Here is an 18,748-nt window from a genome sequence, read left to right on the forward strand (position 1 = left end):
TTAGGTGAAAAAAAACAAACCTCAATAAATTAAAAAATATTGAAATCATGCAATATTTATTCTCTGACCTCAATGGAATGAAGCTAGAAATCAATAACAGAGGGAGAACTGGAAAATTCACAAATATGTGGAAACTGAGCAATACATTCTTTTTTTCATGAAATTAAAAAAAAATTTATTGATACAATGTATAAGCACATACATTCTTAACGTACAAACATTCCATGCATGGTATACAATCAACAGCTCACAATGTCATCACATAGTTGTATATTCATCACCATGATCATTTTTTTATTAATAAAACCAATCAACATACAATATGAACATTCTTTTCTTTTTCATCACATAGTTGTACATTCATCATCATGATCATTTCTCAGAATATCTGCATCAATTCAGAGAAAGAAATAAAAAGAAAACAGAAAAAAAATTCATACATACCATACCCTTTCTCTCCCTTTCATTGATCACTAGCTTTTCAATCTACTAAATTTATTTTAACATTCGTTCCCCCTATTATTTATTTATTTTTAATCCAAATGTTTTATGCATCTGTCCATACCATAGATAAAAGAAGCATCAGACACAAGGTTTTCACAATCATACAGTCACATTGCAAAAGCTATATCATCATCCAATCATCTTCAAGCAAAATGGCTACTGGACCACAGCTCTACATTTTCAGGCAGTTCCCTCCAGCCTCTCTGTTACACCTTAACTAAAAAGGTGATATCTATAAAATGTGTAAGAATAACCTCCAGGATAACCTCTCAACTTTGTTTGGAATCTCTCAGCCATTGACACTTTATTTTGACTCATTTCACTCTTCCCCCTTTTGGTTGAGAAGGTTTTCTCAATCCCCTGATGCCGAGTCTCAACTCATTCTAGGAATTTTCTCAATCCCTTGGTGCTGAGTCCCAGCTCATTCTAGGATATCTGTCCCACATTGCCAGGAAGGTCCACACCCCTGGGAGTCATGTCCCACATAGAGAGGGGGAGGACAGTGAGTTTGCTTGCCATGTTGACTGAGAGAGAGAGGCCACATCTGAGCAACAAAAGAGGTTCTCTGGGGGTGACTCTTAGGCCTAATTTTAAGTAGGCTTAGCCTATCCTTTGCGGGGCCAAGTTTCATATGAACAAATCCCAAAATACTGGGGGCTCAGCCTATTGCTTTGGTTGTTCCCACTGCTTATGTGAATATCAAGACTTCTCCACTTGGGGAAGTTGAATTGTCCCCCATTCTCACCTTTCCCCCAAGGGGACTTTGCAAATACTATTTTATTCACTATTCAAATCCTTCTGGGATTTATCGAGGTATCACTCTGGACAAACTTATAAAATCTTGTGCCCTACTCAAGGTTCCATGTACTTATGGTGTTCAATTAAGCTGTCCACATAAGTTATGTTAGGAAATGCACTAGTGGAAATATAAATTCTGTACCAAAAAAACATTTTTTGCTTTAGTCTCATACATAAGTTAAAGTTTTAAAATATTAATTGCCATCTATTTTCAACATCCTGCATTATTGACATTCTTTTGTTCTTCCTCATGCAAAACATTTTCAAATTTGTACATTTAGTTACTATCATTATACATTCTAGGCATTCCTAGATTATGCCATCTCAGTCTTTATTGTCTGTCCTTCCTTCTGATTTCATTTGTGGCCCCAGGCCTCCTCCCTCTATCATTCTCACATTCAGCTTCACTCGGTGTTCTAACATTATTGTATTACAGTTAGGTAGCATTGTGCTATCCATTTCTGAATTTTTACAATCAGTCCCATGAGCAATATATTCTTAACCAACAAATGAGTCAAAGAATAAATCACAAGGGAAACTAGGAAGTATCTTTAGGTGAATGAGAGTGAAAATATAACATACTCAAATTTATGGGATGCAGCAAAGACAATGATGAAAGGGAAATTTTTAGCTCTAAATTCTTCTATTAAAAAAAGAAAAAGCTCTCAAAACAGGCCTAACCTCACAACTGGAGAACTTAATAAAAGAAGAGCAAATCAAGCCCAAAGAGAGTAGAAGGAAGGAAATAGCAAAGATTAGAGCGGAGATAAATGAAATATAGAATTTAAAAACAATAGTGAGAACTCACAAAACAGAAGTTTGTTCTTTGAAAAGTTCAGTAAAATGGACAAAATTTTAGCTAGACTGATGTTCTAATTTGCTAGCTGCCAGAATGCCATATACCAGAAATGGAATGGCTTTTTTAAAGGGGAATTTAATAAGTTACAAATTTACAGTTCTAAGGCCGTGAAAATTTCCAAATTAAAGCAAGTCTATAAAAATGTCTAAATTAAGGTACCACCTTCACTCAAGAAGGGCTGATGAAGTTCAGGGTTTCTCCCTCAAATGGAAAGGCATGTGGCAAACATGGTGACATCTACCAACTTTCTCTCCAGGCTTCTTTCATGAAGCTCCTCCAGGGGCGCTTTCCTTCTTCATCTCCAAAGGCCTGTGGCTGCGTGGGCTCTCATGGGTCTCATGACGCTGCTCTGTTGCTCTCCCGCTGTTCTGAAGTTTTCTCCAAAATGCTTCCTCTTTTAAAGGATTCTGGTCAACTAATCAAGACCCACCTGGAATGGGTGGAGTCACATCTCCCTCTACTGAAAGGTTAATACCCACCATTGGGTGAGTCACGTCTCCATAGAGATCACCTAATCAAGTTTCCAACCCACAGTGCTGAATAGGATTTAAAAGAAATGGCTGCCTCGTAAGATTGGATTAGGAGTAAGGCATGGCTTTTCTAGGGTACAGACATCCTTTCAAACCGGCACAACTGACAGATTGAAAAAAAGAGAGAGAGATTGCGCTAAAAGACTAATTTAGTGCAATCCTAATCAATGTCTGTTACGGGAGAGCAACAGAGCAGAGTCACGAGACCCATGAGAGCCCACGCAGCCACAGGCCTTTGGAGATGAAGAAGGAAAGCGCCCCTGGAGGAGCTTCATGAAAGAAGCCTGGAGAGAAAGTTAGTAGATGTCACCATGTTTGCCACATGCCTTTCCAGTTGAGGGAGAAACCCTGAACTTCATCAGCCCTTCTTGAGTGAAGGTGGTACCTTAATTTAGACATTTTATAAACTTGCTTTAATTTGGAAATTTTTACGGCCTTAGAAATGTAAATTTGTAACTTATTAAATTCCCCTTTAAAAAAGCCATTCCGTTTCTGGTATATGGCATTCTGGCAGTTAGCAAACTGAGAGAGAGAGAGAGGACTCAAATAAAAATCAGAAATGAAAGGTGGGACATTACTACTAACCCCACACAAAATAAAAAGGATTATAAGAGGATACTATAAACCACTGTACACCGATAAATTAGATAACCAAGAGGAAATGAACAAATTCCTAGAAACATACAAAATACCTACACTGACTCAGAAAGAAATAGACTTCAACAGACCAATAACGAGCAAAGAGATTAAATCAGTAATTAGAAACCTCCCCCAAAAAAGAAAATTCCAGAACCAGAAGCCTTCACTGGTGAATTTTACCAAACATCCCAAGAAGAATTAACACCACTCCCTTCCTAAAAATTGAAAAATATGGAACACTTTCTATCTCATTCTCTGAGGCCAGCATTGCCCTAATACCAAAGCCAAATAAAGATACCACAAGAAAAGATAATTACAGACCATTATCCCTTATAAAAATAGATGAACAATCCTCAACACAATAGTAGCACTGAATTCAACAGCACATTAAAATAATTCAACATCATGCGTCAAGTGGGATTTACCCCAGGAATGCAAGGCAGGTTCAATGTGAGAAAATCAACTAATGTAATACATTACATTACCAGAATGAAGGGGCAAAAACACATGATCATCTCAACTGATGCAGAAGGGTATTTGACAAAATCCAGTACCCCCTCTTGATTAAAAACAGTTAGAAACTAGGAATAGAAAGAAAGTTGACAACATGACAAAGAGTATATATGAAAAGCCCACAATGCTTAGAGGAAAGCTTTCCCTCTGTGCTGGTTTGAAAGGAAGTATGCCCCCTAAGAAAAGCCATGTTTTAATATAAATCCCATTTCATAAAGGTAGAATAATCTCTATTCAATACTGTATGTTTGAAACTGTAATCAGATCATCTCCCTGGATGATGTGATTTAGTCAAGAATGGTTGTTAAACTGGATTAGGGGATGACATGTCTCCACCCATTTGAGTGGGTCTTGATTAGTTTCTGAAGTCTTATAAAAGAGGAAATATTTTGGAGAATGAGAGATTCAGAGAGAGCAGAGAATGCTGCAGCACTATGAAGCAGAGTCCACAAGCCAGCGACCTTTGGAGATGAAGAAGGAAAATGCCTCCCGGGGAGCTTCATGAAACAGGAAGCCAGAAGAGAAAGTAGCAGATGATGCCTTGCTTGCCATGTGCCCTTCCAGCCAAAAGAGAAACTGTGACTGTGTTTGCCATGTGCCTTTCCAGATGAGAGAGAAACCCTGAACTTCATCAGCCTTCTGGAACCAAGGTATCTTTCCCTGGATGCCTTAAATTGGACATTTCTATAGACTTGTTTTGATTGGGACATTTTCTTGGCCTTAGAACTGTGAACTAGCAACTCATTAAATTCTCCCTTTCAAAAGTCATTCCATTTCTGGTATATTGCATTCCAGCAGCTAGCAAACTAGAACACCCTCCTAAGATCAGGAACAAGACAAGGATGTCCGCTGTCACCACTGTAATTCAACACTGTATTGGAAGTTCTGTCCAGACTAAGTTAGATAAGAAAAAGAAAAAAAGGCATCCAAATTGGAAAGAAAGAAGTACAACTTTCCTTATTTGCAAATAACATGATATTATATACAGAAAATCCTGAAAAACCCGCAACAAAGCTACCAGAGCTAATAAGCAAATTCAGCAAAGAGGTGGAGTACCAGATCAACATGCAAAAATTAGTAGTGATTCTGTACACTAGTGTGTTAGTTTGAAAGCTGCTGGAATGCGATATACCAGAAATGGAATGGCTTTTAAAAAGGGAATTTAATATAAGTTTATAGTTCTAAGGAAGTGAAAGTGTCCAAATTAAGGCACCAACAAGAGGTTACCTTCACTCAAGAAAGGCTGATGGGTTTACAATACCTCTGTCAGCAGGGAAATCACATGGCTGAAATCTGCTGGTCCCTTACTTCTGGGCTCTGTTGCTTTCAGCCTTTGTTCCTGGCGGGGGAGGAGGTTCTTCACTTTGCTTCTCCAATGCTGGTTTTCCTCTCTTGGCTTCCCTTGGCTCTCTCCAGGTTCTGGCTTGCTTAACATCTCATGGTGACATCTGCTGGGCTCTAAGCATCTCCAAACATCTGTGTCTCTGATCTCCAAATGTTGGCATCTGTGTCAGCTCTGCTCTGAAGTTTCTGCTGGCTCTGTTGTTTCTGTTATTTCTGACTCTCTCCAAAATGTTTCTTCTTTTAAAGGATTCCAGTTCACTAATCAAGACCCACCTGGAATGGGTAGATTTACATCTTCATGTAATCAAAAGATCACACCCACAATTGGGCATGCCACGTTTCCGTGGAGATAATCTAATCAAATGTTTCTGCCCCACAGCGTTGAATTAGGATTGAAAGAAACAGCTGCCTCCACAAGATTGAGTCAGGATTAAAAGATGGCTTTTCTGGGTACATAATATCTTCAAAAAAGCACAACTAGCAATGAATAATCTGAAGGAGAAATCAAGAAAAAATTCCATTTACAATAGCAACTAAGATAATCAAATATCTAAGAATAAATTTAACCAGGGATGTAAAGGACTTATGCCCAGGAAAAGAACAAAACATTGCTAAAAGAAATCAGAGTATCTAAATAAATGAAACGACATCCCGTGCTCATGAATTGGAAGATTAAATATTGTCAAGATGGCAATTCTGCTCCAAATGATTTAAATTTAGTGCAATCCTAATCAAAATCCCACAGCCTTCTTGGCAGAGAAACAATCATCAAATTTACATGGAAGAGCGGAGCTGGTCACCGCGGGAAGAGTGCTGTACCTGTTAGCGCTGCCATCACCCGCAGGCCCTCGAGCTCAGCACTCGGCCCCTACCTACATCCCTGCATTCCTGCGCATACCTGATAAAGAGGATGTGGCCGTGCTGACACACGAGTGGCTCAGAACGGCTCCAGGAAAAAAGGACAAGAAGAAGAAGGGCCATCCTGCTTTCAACGGAGTGGTGACCAGGGAACACACCATCGTCATTCACAAGCACACCCATGGGTGGCCTTCCAGAGGCACACCCTTTGTGCACTCAGAGATCAGAGAATTTTCTATAGAGAAGATGGAAATGCCAGATGTGCACATTGACACCAGGCTCAACAAATCTGCCTAGGTCAATGGAATAAGAAATGTCTCATACATACCCATGTACAGCTGTCCAGAAAATTTAATAGGACGAAGAGTCAACAAACAAGCTCCGTATATTGCTTACCTATATATCTGTCACCACTTTCAAAAACTATAAACAGTCACTGTGGATGAAAACTTACAGGTGATTATCATATAAAATAATATAATTCATTAATAGATACTGTGATAAAAGATACTGTGACATTATCTCAATATTGCCAAAAGACATAATTGATAAAACCCAATGTCCATCATTCATTTTAAAAATTATGTTAGATGTTAAAATAAAAAATATTAACAATATCAAATACCAGTGAGTATGCAGAGAAGCTCTATCCCTCGTATATTGCTAGTGATAATATGAAATAGTATAGCCACTCTGGAAAATAGTTTGACAGTTTCTTAAAAAACTAAACATACACATCCCATGTGACTCAGCAACTGCACTCCTAACCACATATCTCAGAGAAATGAAAATCTAAGTTTACACAAAAACCTATACATGATTGCTTACAGCAACTTTTTGTTAATAGCCAAAACTTGGAACAAACACTATGTCTTACAATAGGTGAATAGTTAAAAAAAACTGGGACATCCATACTGTGGAATGCTACTTGACAATAAAAAGGCACAAGCTAGTGATAAATACAACTTGGACGGATCTCAGAACGACTACGCTGAGTGAAATGTTATTGAAATTTTAAAAAAAAAGGATTGAGATGGAGAACTGATTAGTGGTTGCCAGGAGTTAGGATGGCAGCAGGAGGGATAATAGGTATGACTATAAAGGGGTAGCCTGAGAGAAATCTTTGTGAGGATTGAGTAGTTCTAATCCTGACTGCTGTGATAGTCAAAGAATCTACACAGGTTAAAATGACAGAAATCCACACATATGTCAATTTCCTGGGTTTTATATTGTACAGTTGTTATATAAGATATAACCACTGAGGGGAATTTGTTGAGGATTCTGAACTATCTTTGCAACTTCCAGTGAATCTATAATTATTTCAAAATAAAAAGTTTATAAAAAATTATATGGAAGGGTACAGAGCCTCAAATAGCTAAAACCATCTCTTAAAAAAGATGAAGTTGGAGGACTCAAACTCCACAATTTAATAATTTTTTTATAAAGCTACAATAATCAAAACAGTATGGTACTGGAGACCAATGTCATCACACTGAGAGTCAAGAAATAAAGCCTCAAATTTATGGCTAACTGAATTTTGACATGTGGGCCAAGTTCACTCAATGGGGAAAGAATAGTCTCTATAATAAATGATGCTGGGAAAACTGGTTCTCCACAACAGAAGAATGAAGGTGGACCCCTGCCTCATACCATATAAAAAATTAAATCAAAATGGATCAAATATAAGAATTAAAAATATAAAACTCCTAGCAGAAAAATAGGAAGCATCTTCAGGATCTTGTGTTAGGCAATGGTTTCTTAGACTTTACACCAAAAAGCAACAAAAGAAAAAATAGATAAATGGCAAAAGGACTTCATCATGAAAGATGAACTTACAGAACAAGAGAAAAATATTTGGAAACCATGTATCCAATAAGGGTTTAATATCCATAATATATAAAAAGACCTACAACTCAAAACACGAAAAGACAAACAACCTAATTTTTTAAAATGGTTAAAGACATGAAGAGACATTTCTCCAAAGAAGGAATATAATAAGCCTAAAGAACATGAAAAGATGCTCACTATTATTAGCTATTAGGGAAATGCAAACTAAAACCACAATGAAATACCATTTGACACCCACTGGAATGGCTGCTATTAAAAGTACAGAAAATAGCAAGTGTTTGAGGGGATGTGGAGAAATAGAGACATCCACTTCATGTGGGTGGGAATGTAAAATAGTGCAGCTGCTGTGGAAAACAGTTTAGTAGTTTTCAGAAAGTTAAGTATAGAATTACCTTATGACCTAGCAAACTCTCTATTAGAGATTCTATATACTCAAAAGAATTGAAAACAGGGGCTTGAACAGATATTTGCATACCAATGTTCATGGTAGTGTTATTCACGTTGGTGAAAGAGGGAGGCAACTCAAGTATCCATCAACAGATGAATGGATAAACAAAATGTAACATATATATATATAATGAAATATTATTCAGCTGTAAAAAGGAATGCAGCTCTGATATATGCCACAAGACATCATGTTGAAACAAGCTAGACACAAAGGGGCAAATATTGTATGATCTCATTAATATTAAATATTTAAAATATGCAAATTCATAGAGTAAGAAAGTAGGGTATAGATTACCAGGGATAGGGTGGGGTAGGGGATGGGAAATTAAGGCTTAATTGGTACAGAGTTTCTCTGATGATGGAAAAGTTTTGGCAGTGGATGACAGTAATGGTAGCACGACATTATGAACATACTTAACACCACTAAAATTGTTTATTTCAATGTGGTTAAAATTGGAAATTTTACTACAAGAAAACATTTTTTAAAAACACAGGACTGGGGTGGGCAACGGTGGTGCAGTGGCAGAGTTCTCACCTGCCATGCTGGAGACCCAGGTTCAATTCCTGGTGCCTGCCCATGTGTAAAAAACAAACAAACAACAACAACAAAAAAACCCCACAGGACTGTACAATACAGTTGCTAATGTAAACTATGGACTATAGTTAATTGTATAATTATCGTAACATTATTTCATCAATTGTAACAAAGGTACCACACAAATGTAAAATGTTAACAGCAGAGAAAACTGTGGGGGATCTGTTTATGGGAACTCTGTATTTTCTGCATGCGTTTTCTGTAAACCTATAACTTGACTGATTAAAAAACAAAAAAAGGGGGGGGATGTGGCATTATCTGAGCAAAATGGGTGGGTGGTAATGATTTTTGACTTGGGTTGGATTGTATAATGTGTGAATAAAACTTGAAAAATGAACAGAGAAATACAAGTGCTGGAGAAGATGTGGAGAGAGAAATGTACCTATCCACTGTTGGTAGGGAAGCAGAGTGGTGCAGCCCTTCCAGAGGGTAGTGTGGTGACTCCACAAATGGTTACGTGTGGGATTGCCATGTGATCCTACAACCCCACTGCTACACTTGAAGGAACTGAGATTGGGGACACAAATGGACATTTGTATACTGGTGTTTATGGCAGCAGTTTTCTCAGTTTGCAATGGATGGAGATGGCCTAAGGGTACGCTGACTGAGGAATGGAAAGGGGAGCTGTAGTAGTACATGCAACAGACTACTGAGCAGCTGCAAGAAGAAATGAAGTTGTGAGGCATGCAACTAGGTGAATGAACATTGAGAACAAATGTTGAATGAAATGTCAGAAACAATAGGATAAATATTATCATGCCTCAATCACATGGACTAACAATAATGTACAAAAACTCAGAAAATTGAAATCTAGAGCATAGGTTAACAGGTTAAGGCCTACTGTAAAGTTTCCTAGATTGTAAGCTCTTACAGCAATCACAAATATTCAGGAGTTGTAGCTGTCATTTCTAAATTCTGAGATGCTAAGCTTTTTGTGTATAACCTGGCTATTCTCTGGAACTTTGGGTAGTTCTGTGACACCTGAAATTCAGAGTTAGAGCTCTGAAATTATGAAAGACAGCATTGCTCCATATAGCAACTGTTAAAAACGTTGAAAAAGTGATCAGACTTCAACTAGCAATATGAATTAAACTGATCCGGATACCTCAGAATACAGGGTAAAAGATGATATGATCTATATTTTAAAACTTCAATTTCTGTGTAAGACCAAAAGAAGAGATGTTTATTTGGTGCAAAATTTATATGTTTGGTAGCACAATATCTAATTTAACTTGCATGGTCAGTTTATTCAAACACCATAATTTCATGGAATCTTGAATAGGGAGTGAGATCTGATTGGTTTGTATAGGTCAGTGTGATGCCCCAATATATCCCAGAGTAATCTGGGCAGTGAATAAAAAAAGTATTTGCAAAGCCTTCTGGAGGGACTGGGAAGAAAGGAGGAAATAGGAAACTTCCCCACCTAGAGAATTCATGATATTCTCATAAGCGGTGGGGACAACCAGTTGAATAGGCTGAGTCCTCAATCTTTGGGTTTGCCTCTATGAAACCTATTCCTACAAAAGAGAAGATATGTTTACTTATAATTATGCCTAAGAATCATCCCCAGAGAACCTCTTTTGTTGCTCAGGTGTGGTCTCTCTCTCTCTAAGCCAACTGGGCAGGTGAACTCACTGCCCTACCCCTCTACATGGGACTTTACTCTCAGGGGTATAAATCTCCCTGACAAATCAGACATGACTCCTGGGGAATGAGTTACGACCTCGCAACATGGGGTTGAAAAGGCCTTCTTGGCCAAAAAAAGGAAAGAGAAAAATGAGACAAAATAAAGTGTCAGTGGCTTAGAGATTTCAAACAGAAATAATTTAGAGATAATTTCAAGATTATCCTGGAGGTTATTCTCATGCAATATATAGATATCCCATTTTAGTTTTTGATATATTGGAGGGGCTAGGGGGAAGTACCTGAAATTGGTGAGCTGTTCCAGTAGTCTTGGTTCTTGAAGATGACTGTGTAACCATACAGCTTTTACAAACATGTAATTGTGAAAACCTTGTGGCTGATGCTCCCTTTATCCAGAGTATGGACAGATGAGTAAGTAAATAAATAATGGGGGTAGGCATAAGGGGTAAAAAATGTGGGTATGTTGCAACACTAGTGGTCAAGGAGAAGGAGGGGGAAGGGTTATGGGATGTACAGGTTTTTTCTTTTTTCTTTTTCTTTTTCTGGAGTGATGCAAATGTTCTGAAAATGATCATGGTGATGAATACACAACTATGTGATGATATTCCGAGCATTGATTGTATACTTTGGATGGATTGTATGGTGCATGAAGATATCTCAATGCAATTATTTTTTTAATAAACGGATGGGTAGTTAGGTGGGTACGAGTATGACAGCTGGGATAGAGTATGGAAATAGACACATCATTACAGATAATACAAGTAATCCAGACCAGTGAAACATGAATTGAGGCAGGACCTGTGTACAACAGAAAAAAGGGATGAATTTGAACAGCATTCAGAAAACTGGCACCTACGGGAAGGTAAAGTGGGTCTGTGCAGAAAGAACCACCAAGAGCCAATTGTTCAGGGCATGCCTGTCCCCCCATCCCCAGTGCCCCTCCCCCCATCCCAAAGATTCACAGGATCTCCAGGCAGAAAGGGATTTCAGTACATTCACCATCTGCTGCTTGGATCCCCTCTGCAACTGCCCTGCCAAGCCTCAAAATGCAAACATTCTCCCTCCTTCCTCTGAAGCAAACAGAGTACCAGGAAAGACAGAGAAGGACTGGCCTTCCTCATAGAACTGTGGGCAAAAGCAGCCAAACCTGAACCACATCCAAAACCAGAAGCGGCCCCTATGTTCCAGATGTAGGTATTCTGAAGTTAAAATAAAACCTCTTTTTGCTTCCCCGTGGATTGCCTTGTGTTATTTCCCTTCTGTGTACCTTAGAGACCCCAGGCTTTGAATCTGCCCAGAGCTGTTTTCCACACAGGGTGTAGTAAGTGACAGCTGAGGACAGTCCCTGTTGAGTAGGATGGAATCATTTCTAATTCTCTTCCAAGACCAGAGGAGGTAATCAAGAAAGACTTTGTATCTTGGGTCAAAGGGTAAAGTCTGCCATGTGTGGAACGCTGGCTTTGTGAGGGAAACAAAGAAAGTAAACAAATTCCTGGGCTTGAAAAACAGTGAGCTTTAGGCAGATGAAGAGTGAGTTCTGGAACCAATTTCCATTTAATAATTTCTTAGAGCAGGAAACAGACAGTGAACCCAAAACATACAAGTGTGTCTTCTCTGTCATGTACACACCTCCTCTCTCTTTGCTTATAACTTTTTCCTTTACTCTCCCCACAAAATATTAGGCAGAGTTTGATTTCTAACGATTATCATTCATTACGCTATGGCCACGTGCAGTTGAGTTAAACACTTAGGCACAGAGGGGCACCAAACAGAGCAAATTTTTCTTCCTAAATTCCTAATTCAGGAAAATGGGAAGGCACACACCTGAGCCAATGGACCCAAGTCCCTGCATGTCTCACATGGCAGAACCCGGGAACGACGGGAAGCTGGAAATGATTGTCCTGGGTTCTGAGCAGGTATCTGACTACAGTGCAAAAGCGTCTGTTCTTAAAAGGAAAGGGAATGGGATATTTGAGTGAGGGGCAAAGAGCCCATGATCAGGATCCGTGCATTCTTGACATTATGTGCAAAACTTCATTTTAACCAGTGGAGCTGGGAGGAGAGAGTGATGGGAAAACTCAAAGAAAGAAATGGTTTCTCAGTGTTAGATTTCAGCTCTCAAAAGGACGAAGAGAAACTTGATAACTTTGTAGACTTTGCCTTTGCTATTCTCTGGATGCCAGCAATGAAATCTTTATTTTACAGCATCAAACATCGTCCTTTTTGAGCTTAAGAAAATCAGAATTCACTGTGCAAAACGTCGTCATGAGACCTCGAGGGACATCGCTGCATTTTCTGAGGCGCAGAGTCAAAATTCGGGAAGGATCTTATATCACTCACTGTGTTTCAGTAGAGAGCAACCCCTCTTTCGTTCCATAGACTCCAACCACGCTCGGAAACGTTTCCCGTCCTCCTTCCCCAGCGTCGATGCCCCAGGCGTGGCCTCTGAGGCTGAGCGCTTCTCCGGAACCCCTGCACTGCCTTCGCGATGTTTCCGTGGGCCTCCGAGGCTGCCCGCAGGGGCGCACGGTGGGCATCACTGGAGGAAAGCGGACAGCCGCCGGAGGTCTCGGAACAAACGCGGGGTGGCTCCAGCTGGTGGGCAGCACCATCTTGGGGACACCCGGGAGGCATGGGGGTGCTTCTTAATTGTGATCAACTCTCATGTCTTTCGTTTGGAAATAATTCATGCTTTTCGAAATCAAACACGGAAGCGTCACTGGCTCAGGTGTCTGCCTTCCCGTTTTCCTGAATTAAATGTGACTGGTGTAATACGGTGACTGGAATATCTTGTTTCTTTTTTACCTCTTGCAACAACAAAAGAAAAGCTATGGTTTTGCCGGAGATTGTAAAAGTCCACTCATTAAAATGAAAGAAAATGATCGAAATCACCAGAGCATTAATTAATTAATATACTAATAATTTACTATCTATATTTCAAATATCTTCTCACAATTAAATTTCTGTTCTCCCACAGCACTTGTCATATTACCCAATTTGGGGATGATGGATTCCTCTGAGGTGCCAGTGGAAGTTATAAACTCTTTCCCCCGAAATGCACAAGCAGACATAATTTTGCACATATTTCAGAAGATTCCTAGACTCCCTTCAAAAACCCTGGGACCTTGACTTAGCAATTCTGTTGCCTCCTACACCCACTGAACTGGGATTTTGACTTGTTCTTAGTGTCCCAGCACTGAGCACTAGGACTGAAAACCATGCAGCTGTTCAGTAAATGCTATTGTCTGACTGATTTTATTTAGGGAAGAGCAATGAGAGAGTAAAAAAAAAAAAAAAAAAAAAAGGATAAAAATTAAAAATGGGAGGGGATAAAGAGTAAAAAATTGGGTAGATTGAAACACTGGTGGTCAATGAGAGGCAGTAGTAAGGGGTATGGGATATATAAGTATTTTCTTTTTTCTTTTTCATTTCTTTTTCTGGTGTGAGGCAATGCACTAAAAGTGGTCATGGTGATGAACACACAACTATGTGATGATATTGTGAGCCATTGATTGCACACCGTGTATGGACTGTATGTACGTGAAGATTTCTCAATAAGAATAATTTTTAAATGCAAAACAAAAAATAAGCAGACTATGCACCCAAAAAAAACCAATAAATAAACAGAAAGATACAAGTGCTGGAGAAAAAAGAGTAATGAGATAAATGATATTTAGAAGTAGGAAGAAAGCATATTACTGACATTTCAGCTGTTTCTATTTTTAATTGGGATTTGTATCACTTGGAAATTTCACCTGAAGAAAGAACACCTTTTGGAATAGCTAGTATCCAAAGCAGCTACAACATGCAATAGGAACTCTCACTCATTGCTGATGGGAAAGCGAAACAGTACAAAGACAACTTGGTGGCTTCTTAGAAAGTTAAACATAGGCTTACCATGTGATCCAGCAATCACACTGCTAGGTATTTACCCAAATGAATTGAAAACTTATGTCCACATAAAACCCTGCACACAAATGTTTGTGAAAGCTTTACTCATATGTAGTATATTCATAAATTGGAAGCACCAAGATGCCCTTCCACAGGTGAATGGATAAAATCCCACTATCCATCCCATTCTGTATAATAATACACAGAATATTATTCAGCGATAAAAAGAAGTGAGTGATCAAGCCACGAAAAGACAGGGAGGAAGCTTACATGCATATTGCTAAGTGAAAGAAGCCAGTTGAAAAGGCTACATACTGGATGACTCCAATTATATGACACTCTGGAAAGGGTAAATCAATAGACAGTGGTTGACAAGGAGGAGGGGGGAGAATGAATAGGATGAATAGGTAGAACACAAGGCATTTTTAATGCATCATTTTCTGTATGAAACCATTATGGTAGAGACATGATATTATGTCTGTTGAAACCCACAGGGCTGCATCGTACAAAGAGCAAACCCTATTATAAACTATGGACTTTAGTTAGCAATATTGTCTCAAAACAGCAATACAATTATGACAAATGTACCACACTAATGCAAGATGTTAATAATGGGGGGAGCAGGAGAGGGAACTCTGTAATTTCTGCTTAATTTTTCTGTCAGCCTAAAAAGGCTCCAAAAAATAAAGTCTATTTTAAAAAAAATAATTAGAAGAAAGTTTGTAATGATAAAGATAAAATAAATTAATTAATTAGTCTGGTTTCATCTGTTTAAAATAATAATTTAAAAATCAGAGCCAGTTTCTCTTATATGGACAAGGATCTGAAATTTTTGCCTATAGAAGAGTTAAATTGATTTGGAAAAATGTGTAGTTAGGAGGATAAATCTAGACTGGGGCTGAGGGGACATCAGAGAGCAGCCCCAAAAGATCGAGATGTAAACTAAAATTTTCCTTAACATTCCCGCATCTTTTCCAGAATCAGCCCACCAGGAAAATGCTGGCTGTAAAGACGTAGAGAATGAGCAATTCCAGGCACAGACCTGACCTTGGGACAAAGCCCAGACCCCAGTCTATCCGGCACCCCCAACTTGCCTTCCTGTGCTCTCTGGCCTCCCTCTGTCTGGACCTACCTTGACACTCCTGGTCCTGAACCAGATATCTGCCAAGGTTCTGACACTTGTCCCCAGCCCCAAGCCCCAGCTGGCAGACGATTCTAACCAAACCCTTCTCTTCCCCTTACAAATGTCCCTGCTTCTCCCTTCCCTTAAACACACTGCACTGCTTAAAAGAAATGCGTATACTTGCTTTGTCCACTTCTCTAATCCCCACGTGCCCCAGCCCCCCACACCCATCTTTTGCCCTTGGCCCCTGCCCTCCAGCATCTCTCCCCAAGATGTAAACTGAAATTTTCCTTAACATTCTTGCATCTTTCCAGAATCAGCCCACCAGGAAAATGCAGGTTGTGAAGACATAGAGAATGAGCTATGCCAGGCACAGACCCGACCTTGGGATATAGCCCATGGAGCTCTTGATGATCAATTCCAAACAAATACTTTCTGTCCTCATCTTACTTGCTTTTGGGCAGCATTTGACAATGCCAACTGCTCCTACCATCTTAAAATTCTCTTCATCCCTGAATTCCTGAATGACACTGTCCTGGCATTCCTAGTGCTTGCCAGGCAATGGGAAGTGCTGGGAGCCGAACAATCCAGGTGTCTTCTCTACAAGGAGCTCATGGCTTGGTGGGGACAAGGGTGAGAGAGACCAGGCATATGGAAAAATCACTGCAAACAGCAGTATGGGCTCCACAGTGAGGACTGTGCAAGATACAGAGGGGTGCAAGAAAACCATGGTATTTGTTTTCTGCAGCTGCCATGACAAATTATCCTAAGGTCAGTGGCTTAAAACAGCACACACAATTATTCTCTAAGAGTTCTGGAGATCAGGAGTGCAAGCAGGGTCGACATGGTTAGGTTCCTTCTGGAGGCTGTAGGGGGCATCCAATTCTTTGCCTTTCCAGCTTCTACAAACTGCCGCCATTCCTTGGCTCCTGACTTCGTATCACTCTCTTCTTCCACCCTCACATCTCCTTCTCCTGCTTCCCTCTTTTCTTTGTGAGGACCTTCACACTGACCTGATAAATCCAGGGTAATCTCCCCATTTCAAAAAGACAAAGGCAGTTTTGTCACGTCACACTTTCTAGGGATTGGAATGTGGGTAGTTTTGGGGGTCTGTGCTCTGCCTACCACAGATAGGTGGACTTCCTCCCCAGAAGGGGACTCTTCAGAGAGAAGATTCTTGGGACTGAATCCCATGAGTTTAGTGACCATTCACCAGAAAGGGGGTGGGGAGGGGGGTGGGGAGGGGGCACAGGCAAAGGAGGGGCACTTGCCCAGTGCCTAGAGGAGAAAGCAAGTCTGGTGGTCTGTGAGTGGCTCAGTTTGGCTGTATGGCTGAAGAATAGGAAAAGCACCACTTCTGGAGATTAGATTATAGAGGAAAAGTGCAAGCAGGGTCATGGAGGTTTATTTCTTTTATATACTTTCTTTTTCTTTCTTTTTTTACATGAGCAGGGACCAGGAATCAAACCCGAGTCCTCTGGCGTGGCAGGCAAGCGTTCTTGCCTGCTGAGCCACCGTGGCCCACCCATGAGGTTTGTTTCTTTTAAACCATATTAAGGAGTCTGAAATGTATTCTGTAGTCATTATTTACTCGGCCAATGATCTCACTTTTACCTGTGCCATTATTTCTTTAATGTTCTCTTTAGACCGACTCTTTTTGGTCCTAAACAATACGTTTATGAAATCGCAGGTTTTATTTATGAGTTATTTTTTTCCAAGGTGCATTCAAATGAATGCATAACTATAAAAATACCTTGCCTTTCATGTACTACCTAAAATCATCCTTGCATATCTATGAATGGGTATCACTCTTTGAGAACGGGGGCCACAGGCAACAGAAGTCACTAAAAGGTTTCAAGGGGGGGAAAGAACGTAATCAGATTTGCATTTTAGAAATATCATTCTGGCAGCATTAGCCACTTTGGACCAACTGAAACCAAGTGAAACTCACAGCCAAAACATCATAAATTAGGATACATCCACAGTTTGAGAGGAGAGATGAGGAAATGAAAAAAGACTGTAAGCATGGGTGTGAAGAGAAGGGCTTGAGTATGAAAGCTCTCAAGGAGGTAGAACTGGCTGACCATGGCGAGAGACGGGAAGGAGAGGAAGGGGCTGGGAGTCCTGCTCAGCTTCCAGCAGGTGCCACATGAGAGATAATTCTCCATTAGCCACAACCATCACTAGAGAGGGGGTGGGGAGGGACGGGTGTAGGACTGGAAGGAAATTGACAATTTTGGTCATATTGAATTTGAAGTGTTTGCAAAACATGTATGTAGGAGGTCAGTAACTACGTCACTGTCTGTCTAGGGATTTGGGAATCTCTAAGCACAGTGCCCCCTCTAGTAGACAAATAGTGCAAGCTGTCTATGGAATTGCAAATGTTCCAAAAAGCTCCTCATGGGGAAAAAGATTCTAAGGTGTTGTGGCTGCTGTGACAAAGTATCCTGAATATAGTAGCTTAAAAAATGCAAATTAATTATCTCACTGTTACATAGAGAAGTCTGACTTGGATCTCATTGGGCCACCATCCAGGTATCAGCAGGCTGCATTCCTTTCTGGAGGCTCCAAGGGAGATTCCATTTCCATGCCTTTTCCAGCTTCCAGAGGCCACCTGCTTTCCTTGGCTTGTGGCTTCTTCTAGCTTTTGATTCCCTTTTCTGCTTTAAAATTGTACTTAGATTAAAAAGATTTTATTGTAGTAAAATATATATAACATAACATTTTCTATTTTGATCAAAGTGTACAATTCAGTGGCATTATTTACATTCATAATGTTGTGCAACCATCACCACTATTTATTTCCAAAACTTTTCATCACTCCAAACTGAAACTCTGTACACATTAAGCAATAAATCCAAATTGTCCCTTTTCCCCAGCCTCCAGCAACCCCTAATTTATTTTCAATCTCTGTGAATTTGCCAGTTCTAGATATTTCATATAAGTGAATCATACAATTTTCCCTTTTGGATCTGGCTTACTTCCCTTAGCATAATATTTTCAAGGTTCATCCATGCTGAAGCATGTTTCAGAACTTCATTCTTTTTTTACAGCTGAATAATATTCCATTGTACAGATATACCAGATTTTGTCCAGTCATCTGTTGATGGACTTTTGCGATTTTTTCAATCTTTTGGTTATTGTAAATAATGCTG

The sequence above is a fragment of the Tamandua tetradactyla genome, chromosome 7 (genome assembly GCF_023851605.1).
Source record: "Tamandua tetradactyla isolate mTamTet1 chromosome 7, mTamTet1.pri, whole genome shotgun sequence".
NCBI lineage: Eukaryota > Metazoa > Chordata > Mammalia > Pilosa > Myrmecophagidae > Tamandua > Tamandua tetradactyla.